The following is a 5,225-nucleotide window of genomic DNA, read 5'->3' as shown; positions in this document are numbered from 1 at the left end:
AAAGTTTTTTTAAAAAAAAAAAAAAAAAAAAGGAGCTGCTCTATTGAACATGTATGAAATAGCCTTTAAATAAGGTATCCTGCAAATAGCCATTTTCACTTCCTGACTCCCCCCCAGTATTAAATAAATCCAGTAACTCACTGGAAATGTCTACACATGTACTTTACTGCACATTAGACTATATGCACAGCAATTACTGTGCAGTATATTAATTTAATGTACTGCTTGTTAGTACTGACATATACGGGTACTAGAAAATGTCGCTCTCAACTAATATGCCAAAGTGCATGTGTCTAATGCTCCCTGTCAGCCTATGCAGCAGGGGGTCACAATTGCTGCTTGGCTAAACCCTGAGCTCCAGGGGGTGGGAGGACCTGTCTCCAGCTTCATGGGCATCTCCAAACCACACGGAGCTTGGGGCTACAGCTGCTCCCGCACGTGTGAATCCTACTTGCCCTATTAAAAGCTGATGAGCATGGGGATGCTCCCTTCTTCCTTCTCCCATCCAGTCTCACCTTAATTGCCAGTGCTGCTGAAGGGCTGTTCCAGGACCCGTGATCTCCACTTCATATATTTCACAGACATTAGGGCTGGAAGGGACTTTGTAAGATCATTGGGTCCAGCCCCCTGCCCAAAGGGGCAGGAAGTCAGCTAGGGTCAAAGGATCCCAGCAAGATAAGCATCCAAGTGTTTCTTAAAAGTGCCCACAATAGGTGTTTGCACTATCTCTGGGGGGAGTCTCTTCCAGGCTTTGGAGGCTCAGACAGTAAAGAAGTTTTTCCTTATGTCCAGCCTAAAACGGTCTTGGAGGAGTTTGTGACCGTTGGATCTTGTCATCCCTTGGGGTGCTCTGGTGAACAGGCGTTGTTCCCCCAGATCCTGATGCACACCCCTTATGTACTTCTAGGCTGCCACCAAGGTACCCCTGAGCCTGTGCTTCTCCAGGCTGAAGAGTTCCATAGCTTGTAGCCTGTCTTCATAAGGCCTGTTCTCTTGCCCTCTGATCATGTGCGTGGCTCTCCTCTGGACTCTTTCAAGCTTCTCCATGTTCTTCCTAAATTGTGGAGCCCAGAATTAGATGTAGTACTCCAGCCGTTGCATCACCAAGGCTGAATACAGTGGGAGGATGACTTCTTGGGTCTTGCTCAAGATGCATCAGTAGATACAAGCCAGAGTTTTGTTTGCTTTGCCAGCTGTGGTATCGCATTGATGGCTCGTGTTCATCTTGTGGTCAGTCATGACCCCCAGGTCTCTTTCAGTCATGGTGCTAGCGAGTGTAGCATTGCCAAGCCTATAAGCGTGGTGCGGGTTCATCCTTCCCCCCCACCCCAGGTGGAGCATCTTGCATTTCTCTGTAAACAATGCCATCAGGTTTTCATCTGCCCACCTTGCAAGCCTATCGAGGTCAGCCTGGATCACCAGCCTATCCTCAAGTGTGCAGTGGTGATGCATAGGGGGTGCACGGGGATGCATATGCACCCCTTGAGAGCACCAGCTTACCCTCTGACAGGCCGTGCTCGCCGCTTAGGTGATGGGCAGGGGTGCAGGCAGGAGCACTGCTGCCTCCCCTGCGAGCATCGGCCAGGGAGAGGGAATGCCATGGTACACCCAGAAGCGGCTGTTGTGCTCCCAGAAGTGGCCACTTTGTGATCAGCCATGGGGTCCTCCCCCGGTCGACAAGATTGTCTGCGGGGGGGGGGAGGGGGCATGTGCCCCCCCTGACTAAAGTGGCACCAGTCACCCATGCAGGTGTGGATGCTCTTCCCCAAAGTTTGGTATCATCAGCAAACTTAGCCAGTCCACTTCTGACTTCAGTGTCCAGATCGTTTATGAATACATTAAAGAGTACAGGTTCGAGAATGGAGCCTTGGGGGACACCACTAGTCACTATGTTGATTCGGTTCCATCAACTACCACTCTCTGGGTCCGACCTCAGAGCCAGTTCCCCAGCCATTAGCCTGTGGATTAGCTGAGGCTGCAGTTGCCCAATTTTTCCAGAAGGACATCATGGGATGCCAGGTCAAAGGCTTTTTAAAAGTCCAAATATATGATATCAACCTCTTTCCTTTTGTCCAGGTGATATGTCACCTGGTCATACAGGGAAATGAGATTGGTCAGGCAAAACCTACCCGCAACAAACCTGTGCTGCCTATCCCTTACAATGTTGCCTTCTGTTAGCCTGTCAAGAATGGTTTCTTTGATAATTTTTTCCAAACTATTCCCAGGGATTGAGGTCAAGCTGATTGGCTTGTAGTTCACAAGTCTTCTTTCCTCACTTTCTTGAAGATGGGCACCACCTTGGCCCTCTTCCAATCTTTGGGTACTCTCCCCGAGTATCACGAGTTCTCGAATATCCTCGGCCAGTGGTTGTGCTATGATGTCTGCCAGTTCCTTTAGCACTCTTGGGTGCAGCCTATTCAGACCAGTTGATTTGTGGGGGTCCAGCCTCTCAAGATGCTCCCTCACAAGATCCACACCAATGGTGGGCATATATTCATCCTCACCTTGGCCATCCTGCATCATGTTAGGCACAGTGGTCCCTTTGGGCTGGTGAAAAACTGACGCAAAGTAATTATTAAGCAGATTGGCTTTTTTCTGGGTGTTGGTAGTCAGTTGCCCCAAACTGCCTTTGTTTTTTTTTCAACTCCCTACATATCTGAAGAAGGATTTTTTTATTGTTCTTGATCCGTGTAGCCAGTTGGAGTTCAGTTGCAGCCTTGGCTTTCCTGGTTCGCTCCCTACAGGTGCGGACCAGTGCAGAATACTCCTCCTTAGTGGTGTTACCTGTCTTCCATCCTTTATAAGTCTCTCTTTTTTAGACGTAGAAGGTCCATGAGTTCTCTGTTGAGCCAAGGGGGTTGTTGAGCCTTTTTACCACCTTTCTTATGGGTTGGGATGGACTCCCTTTGTGCTTCTAGGATCAATTCCTTAAGGAGCAACCACTCATGAACTCCCCTTCCTGTGAAATCATGGCCTTTCAGGGCCTCAAAAGCAAGCCTGAACTTATGAAAGTCAGCCTTCCTAAAGTCAAGACTACTGCATTGCTGGCTGACTTGCCAGCTTTGTGATGGATAGTGAAACAGTGATCAACTTGTGTTCACTGTCACCCAACTTCCCTTTGATTCTTAGGTTGCTGATTAGATCATCCCCTTTGGCCAGTACCAGGTCCAGCAGTGGCTTACCTCTTGTCAGCCCATAAACTTCTTGAGACAGATAAAGCTCATCCATGCATGTAAGGAAGCTTTGAGACTGACCAGATTTGTCCCAGTGCGCTTCCTGTGAGATATCCAGGTAGTTGAAGTTGCCCATGACAACCGTGCACTGAGAGTGTGCAGCCTTGGCCAATTCCCTGGTGACTTTTTGGTCAAGCTCTTGTTCCTGATTTGGAGGTCTGTAGTAGACTCCTACCATTGTATCCCATTCACCACATTCCCCTTGTATTCTAACCCAAAGGGTCTCCAGTCCTCCTTGGGTGCCAATCTTAGCTTGTAGGGACGTGCAGCTCTCCTTCATATAGAGAGCTACACCCCTGCCCGTTTTTTCAGCACGCTCTCTCCTGTACAGGGTATAGCCATTTATACCCATAGTCTAGTCATGTACTCCTTGTACTCATGAAGGAGCTCTGTTCCTGGGCTGGGTAGGAGTGAGTTCCCTTGAGCATTCTAACTTGCTGATTTTGCAGTTGATGCTTGGTGGTGAGCTTGCTTTGGTGGTTATCTGCCCATCCCCTGGTGAGCTTAGTTTAAAACCTAGTTGAGCATATCAGCCTTTCCGGCTGAGAAGAGCTTCTTCCCCTGTGGAGTGAGGTAGAGGCCATCTCTTCCCAACAGACCATTTCCTCTCTCTCCAAAGAGCAAGCTCATCAACTTCTCCCCCTAGGGGATGCTATGGAGTGCATGGCTTGCTTGTATCTGTGCTTGCAAACAAAAACAACCCTTTGCAGAAATGTGGTGTGGAGCATGGTGGCATCTGAGCGCTGACAGCAGCAAGGCATTTGGAGGGTGGCAGGGCTTCAGCAGCTGCATGGTGGGGGGGTACTAGGGGAAGGGAATAGTTACTTCTGCCCCTCTTTCCATGTATGGCAGCAAGCCTTGCAAGCCGGGATTTGTCCTCTGCCTGCCAGCTGCAGAGCAGATTGGTACCAGAGGTAGATGCACCCCGACAGGCCAAGGTGCTGCTTTGTTGCTGAACTCATGCCAGGCACGTTATGTTCACCTTTAGATTTTTTTTTTATAATTTTTTTTTTGGAAATTACCTTCATGTGACATTAGCTGTGGGGTTTTTTTATGGCTTGCACTCTTGTTTGTTGCTGAATATAATTTAGTATATTATAGTCCAGGTATAGCAACCTGTTTGGCACGAGGCCTTATGTATACTTATGTCCATGTACATATGCCCACCGCAGACAATCTTCAAAGAATCTAGTTCTCAAACTTTGTCAAATTTCTACTGTGTGCATGTATGAATGGAAATTTTTTAGAGCCTTATAATGGTTGATTTGGGTGACTTCTCAGAGGCATGGCTGAATTGCATCTTTGTGACACCAAAGCACGTAGGTCCTAGAATTCTAATATTATAAAAGCCTTAGTCTGTCTGTTTGTCTCTGTCCATCCGTAACGCTTTAGTCGCACTCTGATTGGCTGTCTCGGCAGCCAGTCACAGTACTCTAAGAGTGTTTGGGCTGCAGGTGGTGGCGGCACTGCCAGGACAGCAGGGACAGAAGGGATGGAGGAGTGGAGGAGTCGGAGGTGGTGGCGTGAGGGGGGTGGGGAATAGGGGTGGACCCATGGCAACGGCACGAGGCAGGAGGGGGAGGGAGGGAAATGAGTATGTGCCTACTGGGGTGTGGGGGAAGAGTGGGCCTGGATGCTGCCATGACAACGGGGACAAAAGGGAGGCAGCAGGGGGGTGAGGCCAGCTCTCCCGGGACAGAGTGAGGCATGAGGCCAGCAACACTGGCCTTACCCTCCACCCCCTGCTCCTTGGATGCAGCAGTGGCATGGGGTGTTGAGTGGTGGTGCTCCGTCCATCCCCACCCCCACCCCCACCCCCTGTCATTCATGAGGAGGGGGAGGGGAGGGGAGACAGACAGATGTGGGCTGGGCAGATGGCATGGTATGGGGGAATGGCTGGGGGTGGGGGGCAGGTCTGGCTCGGCCCCGAAGGTAGGTGGGGAGGGAAGGCGTGGCCTTCCCCCCCCCACCCCCCCATCGTTCTTGATGGGC

General features: G+C 50.0%; 1 protein-coding gene across 1 annotated transcript in view; it reads left to right on the top strand.

The window, feature by feature from the left end:
• Positions 1–5,225, top strand: part of TRIM36 (tripartite motif containing 36) — a 63,734-nt gene that overhangs the window by 23,959 nt on the left and 34,550 nt on the right. The gene's annotated exons all lie outside the window — the stretch shown is intronic.

This window comes from Gavialis gangeticus, unplaced genomic scaffold (genome assembly GCF_001723915.1).
Source record: "Gavialis gangeticus isolate Ggan-Ray unplaced genomic scaffold, GavGan_comp1, whole genome shotgun sequence".
NCBI classification, from domain to species: domain Eukaryota; kingdom Metazoa; phylum Chordata; order Crocodylia; family Gavialidae; genus Gavialis; species Gavialis gangeticus.
This window is presented reverse-complemented; position numbering and strand designations above follow the sequence as displayed.